Consider the following 6,486-nt stretch of genomic DNA (forward strand, 5'->3'; position numbering starts at 1 on the left):
TGGTGTACATAAAGGCAGATACCTAGGCATTAATGAACTACAATAGTCTGTATTTGCCATTTTGAATCAGAAAATCATACAGTTTAATTATGCCAGGAATTACAAAGTCAAGAGGAATGGCATTGCATTAATTATTAAAAATGGTATTTCAAATTTTATCTTGAAGAACAATGCTGTCTGTGATAGGATAATGTCTATCCAGATATACGAAACTCCAATCAATACAACTTCCATTAAAATTTATGCATCAATTACTAAATTTACTGATGCAGAAATTGAAGAATTCTGCCAATGTGTGCAGTCTGAAATCACACATGCAATCAAGATACTTTGATAATTGTTGACAATTGGAAAGAAAAAGGAAGGAAGAGTAATTGGAAAATATGATCTTGGTGATAGAAATGTAGCTGGAAATCACACGACAGAACTTTGCAAGATCAACAACTTCTTCATTGCAAATACCTTTTGCCAACAACACAAAAGGCGACTATAACATGACCTTCTCCAGATGGAATGCACAGACTGACTCCATCTGTGAGAAGAGACAATGGACATGCTCACTATCAGCAGCTAAAACCAGGCCCATGTTGACTGTGGGACAGGCCTTATAAGTAAATTCAGGTTGAAACAGAATCAAATGAAAACAAGTCCAGGAGAGCCAAAGTACAACCTTTGAGTCTATCCCACTTGAACCTCAAAAACATCTGAAGACCAGACTCGATGCATTGAACACTAATTACAGGAAATCTGATGACTGGGATAATATCTAGAATATCATGTATTGAGAGGCAAGCAATACAGTAAGGGGTTATTATAAAAGACAATAAAGAAAAAGAAAAAAATACTATTGACATATTATGTTCTAGCCTCCTAACTACAGTACATGATCATCTGTGGATTTATTTTTATGGTTTTATTCATTCGAAACAATTTAATAGTGTTATAGGCATGTAATCCACCTATCACACAGTTCAGTAGTTCAATCATAATAAGAGTTGTACACTCATTGCCCAATCAACTTATTTTTGAACGTTCACTCCTGCCTCCATGGTTAAAGCACTTTTAAAATGAGTTGTGTAATCATCATCAGTTCTAAAGAGTGCTCCCTCCCCATCCCACGTGCATCATTTGCTCCCTCAAACCTACTCTCCCTAACTCCCGCCTTAACCTCTCCATCCCCTATAAACCCTTGCAGTAGTTCTTATGTTTGTGCTCCTATTCCTTCTGTGCTTAGCAACCTGGAAAACAAACAGAAGCAGTATAAAGAGAAAAAGTTCAATTGCAAGGATAATATAATATTACAGAGATAAAAATACAAATAGTTGGAAAGAAAGAAAAGACCGGCGTGAATTGGTATGATTTCTGTAAGAGCTCCAATAAAATGCTTTCAGGGGGAAATTGTCACACATCTGAGTGTGAGTTTGAGCCCCTGTCCCAACAACCAATTTTTCAAAAAGACATAAGAAAGTGTCCATTTGGGATGGTATCTGTATTTGAAATGAATTCACCTCTTTGTGATGTTTGGCTTAGGATCTGTAAGTAATAGTGACTTTATTAGATAGAAACCAGGCTACTGCCAACAACATGTTGGGTCAAATTGGGGCCAACCTGTTGCTCAAAGTTTACATTTGGAAATCCACAAGGGTTGCAGCGACCAGGAGCACAGGAAGGAGGATGGTGGGGGATGGAATAAAGACAGGAGACCTGATACAAGAAGCTGAGGCAGGTGGAGCCTGTTCCCTGATGAGGAAGGAGGCTTCCCAGCAACTGCAGTGCATTAATTTATACGGGCAAGGCATAAGGAATTTCATGGCTAGTCGAGGGGAGTCGGAAGCTGGGAAGAAGGAGCATAGCTGATTTGCAGGTCATCCTGCTTCAGCGATGTTACAGGGAACAAGGGGGGAACTGTCAACTGTCCCTTAGGTGAAGGACACGACACTTGTTGCATCCGCTCCTTGAGCTGTCAGCACCCTTCCATGGGGCCCTGCCTCAGCTGAAGGAAGTGATGATCCTGCCCCACTAGTCCAAGAAGTAGACAGTTTTTCCCCCCAAGAGTTTGCCTCCAGCTTCTCGCAGCCTTCACCAGTTGCATCTCACACTGGACACCTGCAAACATAGGGACATTCCAGTCAGCAAAACCCTCACACACATCCACTGTGTCTCTCCACCATGCACATTCACGCTTGCTTTTTCTCTGTAAAATCACTTTTTAACATAGTAACAAGGAAAACCCGGATCAGCACTCAAAGGTGACTTGTGTTCAGTCCTGATAATTGAATTTGGACACCTGGGAATTCCAGAGTTGAGGCACTTCTCCCAGGGCTGGGTTGTTTTATCAGCAGAAGGAAGGGTTGACACCAGTAAGTGAAGTGCATGACTGCTGAGAAGGTCATCACAAGAGCAGATAAGAATGTCCTAAGTATCATAGGGAGTCTCAGGCGTGTTGTTTATGATGAGTGGGGCTGCTAATTACAAAGTCAGCAGTTTGAACCACCAGTGGTTCATTGGGAGGAAGATGAGGCTTTCCACTCCCACTGAGATTTGCAACTTAACACTCCTACAGGGGAAGTGCTACTCTGGCCCCTTGTGTCTTTGAGAGGAAATGACTCAATGGCAGTGATGCTTTTTGGATGTGCTTTTGGAAGGACACTGCATTCTGGGTAAAGTAAGGTATGTATAATTTTACTATACTAAATGGAGAGAACACATCACTTTATTGCATTTTTGAATAAATACACAAATGTGGGTAGAGGCACCATTACCATCTTAACTTTATAGGTGTAAAACTACAAATGGAATTCTTAAAATTTCAGCTGTGTATCCCCCAGAGACTCACCTCATGCTCTTTGACCATGTTCTTTGAGCTCTTAGGGGGAAAAAACAAAGAATTTGAGGTAGGCTACTTCAATGCTATAGTGTGAAATTTGTAAGATTTTCCTATGAAACTATCAGAGGACAACTCTTCATACCTAAAAGAATAGGTGAGCACAATGTCCCAATGGGGAACAGTTCCTCAGTTCTTCTATCCACACATGTGCCCATCATTGCAGGTTTCCATTGTGTTCAGAGTTCATAATGTGTTCCATGTTCTATTTCCTTAGTTTAAAAAAAGTCTTTGAAGATTAACAATTTGATAACAAAATTTACTCATCATAAGCTTCTGAGTTAACTTTTATGTCTTTAATTTAACTGACCCCACAGATAGATTATACAGCCCCCGTTAGCCATAATTATTAGTATTTTTACCCACACTTGTGCCTCTGGTCTTGGGTCACAAGCCAGTTTTGTGATAAGACAGACTTTAACCTACTTTGTCGTTTATGCTTCTTGCTTCTGCTGTCATATGGTTATTTCTCATTAAATAAGAATTTTAAATCACACTCTTATACTTACTTAAAAATGACTTTATTGTTCATGCTTAGATCTTTGGATATTTTTAGTTGTATGCCTGTGTGTGGCGGGTGGGGGACATGATCTGATACACGGATTCATTCTTCTGCACGTGGAAATCTAATTCTTTTTTTAGGGGGGGGTTTAAATTTTTATTTCAAAAGCTTGGATAGCTTCAATATCCAGGTCGTGGCAAAATCAGGACACGTGTAAAATACCTTACAATACATTAGATTCCCAAAAAGGTACCAAAAAGTACAGTAAAATTAACACTTCCGTTAACAGGAAATGTATGACACAAATAATATAAAATTAAAAGGTGAAAAAAGGTGACACTGGTTTCCTAAGATGCAAGTTTACTCTTTACCCACCAGGGCCTGCAGGCCCCGGATACAGAGCAGCAGCAGGGCGCACACCCACCCCTCGGGTTTGGGGGAACCTGGTGTTAAATTAGGCCCACGATGCTGCTCGGCCTCTGATACACCACACGCTGCTAACACAACTAGCTCTGGAAATAGTAAACAGGAGAGTGATTTCCAGGGGGAAATTTTTAAATAAGATGCACATGGGACAGGCCATAGAAAGTTTGCCAAGTTAAATTTGGTACATAATTGTGTTCACTGATATCCAAACGGAGCGGCGCGGTCAGCTGTCGTGCCTGCCACGGCTTCAGTATGGCTTGTAGTTATTCTGGTGGCCACCGCGTCGCTGGCTCTTCCCGTAATTTGTACTACCCTGACTGTAGTCGTAGCCGTAGCCGTAATAGCCATAGGGCGAGTAGTCTAGCCGCCATAGCCGGGCCCGTAGCCCTGCTGGTAGCCGTAGCCCTGGTTCCAGTAGTTGCCGTAGCCCTGATTCCAACTCTGACTCTGACCTCCACTTCCACCACCACCACCACTGCCTTGGTTCCCTCGGTTGCGGTTTCCACGGCCCCCAGAGCCGTACTGCTGCTGCTGGTAGACCTCTTTGGGCTGGGCCACCTGGATTTCACACTTGCTTCCACTGACAGTGTGAAACTTTTTCTCCAGAACCTTCTTCACAGGTTCCTCTTCTTTATAGGTGATAAAAACAAAGCCTCGTCTTTTGTTAGACTTTGGATCCATGGGAAGCTCAATGGCCTCAATCTCTCCAAATTCGCCAAAGTACTCCCTAATCTTCTCCTCAGTGGCCTCAGGATTCAGACCCCCAACGAAGATTTTCTTCACCGGATCCTTTTTCATGGCCATGGCCTTTTTAGGGTCAATAACCCGACCATCCAGCCGGTGCTCCTTCTGGCCTAGTACCTTCTCCACGCTGGTCGCATCTTTGAAGAGGATGAACCCAAATCCTCTTGACCGTCCAGTGTTAGGATCCATTTTTATTGAACAGTCAACGACCTCTCCAAATTTGGTAAAATAGTCTTTCAGATCCTTTTTGCTGGTATCCCAGCTCAAGCCACCAACAAACATTTTTCCCGCGTCCTCCTCGTTCTTGCTGGCGTTGATCTGGTCTCCCTCGGCGCCATTCTGATTGCCGGCCGGGGTGGCGGCGGTCGCCGTGGTGGCTACAGTCGCGGTCGCCGTCGTGGTCGTGGTCGCGGTCGCGGTGCCGGACCCGGCCGGCGACTCGCCCTCTGGGGCGGCCTCGTGCCCGTTTTCCGTGGCGCCGGTCGTCTCCATTGGCTGCTCGTCACCCGTTTCCGACATAGCTAGGCCGGTGCGCTGCGGCTCAGCTTCCCTCCGGCCCGCGTAGTTCCGCCGCCTCGGAAATCTAATTCTTACAGAATCATTTATTTAATGGTTACTTCACTTAAGAGGATTTAATACTCTTTTTTTATTAATTTTAACAATTTATTAGGGGCTCATACAATTCTTATCACAGTTCATACATATACATACATCAATTGTATAAAGCACATCTGTACAGTCTTTGCCCTAATCATTTTTTTCTCCTCTTTTCTTTTTTTACATTTTATTAGGGATTAATACTCTTATATAAAATAAGTTTACCTCAGTTGTATAAGCATATAATTTTTACTTTAAAATTTACTCCATTGGTCTATGTGGAGTCCCTCTGTGAAGGATTACACTCTATTCTGCTCACCATATAACAGGTGATTCACACTCACCCAGAGATACCTGAGAGTAAGGTCTAGTGAATCATTTCCCAAAGATGCCTGGAAAGTAAGAGGAGGAGGGACTGCATTTGTCTAAATGGTGAGATTCTGTTTTGCAGGAAACTGTGGATGATAGTGGAGTCCCCAATTGTATTCATTTGTATATCACATTTATTATGTATTTATTGGACATAGTTTTCCTGATTAATAGCCATACAGGTAAACTGAATAAGGAGTGGTATGTATACTGAATGTTAAACATTAAACAATTTAACACTTTGTGAATGTAAAAACTATAATATATTCTTAATTTAGGTAATTACTTGACTAAACAGCATTAATCTAAACATTCTGCAACACACTTCATCAGAGATGTTGTTGGGTGCTTTGGTGTCAGCTTTGATCATCATGGTTCAATGTACATCAGAAAAAAAACATAAACTGCCACATCTTGGACTGTCCCCACTTATTCCTAGAGAACAATTTTGTAGCCACTCTCTGTATATCTAATTAAGCATTTTCCCCTATTTTGCTGACACTCTGTCAAGCAGGATGTCCTTCTCTAGGAACTGGATTCTCTGATCGCAGGTTCAAAATATGTGAGAAGTCCCACTATTCTCAATTCTAAAGAGCATTCTGAGATGTTAGTCTGCAATTTCTTCCTCTTGTGGCAAATTTGCTATTTTTAAAATTAAAGTTTCCTTCCATTGAATGTTTGCTTCATTATGCTCCAAAGAGTAATCTCAAAAATGACACCTCCAACCAGACGGGTCATTCCAGTTCCCCTGTTTCCTATGTTAGAGATCTCTCTCTGCCTGGAACACTTGTGTCTGCATAAACCGAGACAATGAGTAGCAAGCATCACTAATGACATGTCACAAGTTCAGCCCCAGGTGTCCCCACAGTAATTATCTCAGACATAGAAAATCAGCCAGTCACTACTCACATTGCAGAGGAAGCAAAGCAGTCAGACACCTGACCCTTCAACAAGTTTTGACGAA

At 42.1% G+C, this 6,486-nt stretch overlaps 1 pseudogene; it reads right to left on the bottom strand.

Moving 5' to 3' along the window:
- Positions 1–3,830: 3,830 nt before the first annotated feature.
- On the bottom strand, positions 3,831–5,101 carry LOC142427849 (heterogeneous nuclear ribonucleoprotein A/B pseudogene; annotated as a pseudogene).
- Between the last annotated feature and the right edge of the window lie 1,385 nt (positions 5,102–6,486).

The sequence above is a fragment of the Tenrec ecaudatus genome, chromosome 15 (genome assembly GCF_050624435.1).
Source record: "Tenrec ecaudatus isolate mTenEca1 chromosome 15, mTenEca1.hap1, whole genome shotgun sequence".
Lineage (NCBI taxonomy): Eukaryota > Metazoa > Chordata > Mammalia > Afrosoricida > Tenrecidae > Tenrec > Tenrec ecaudatus.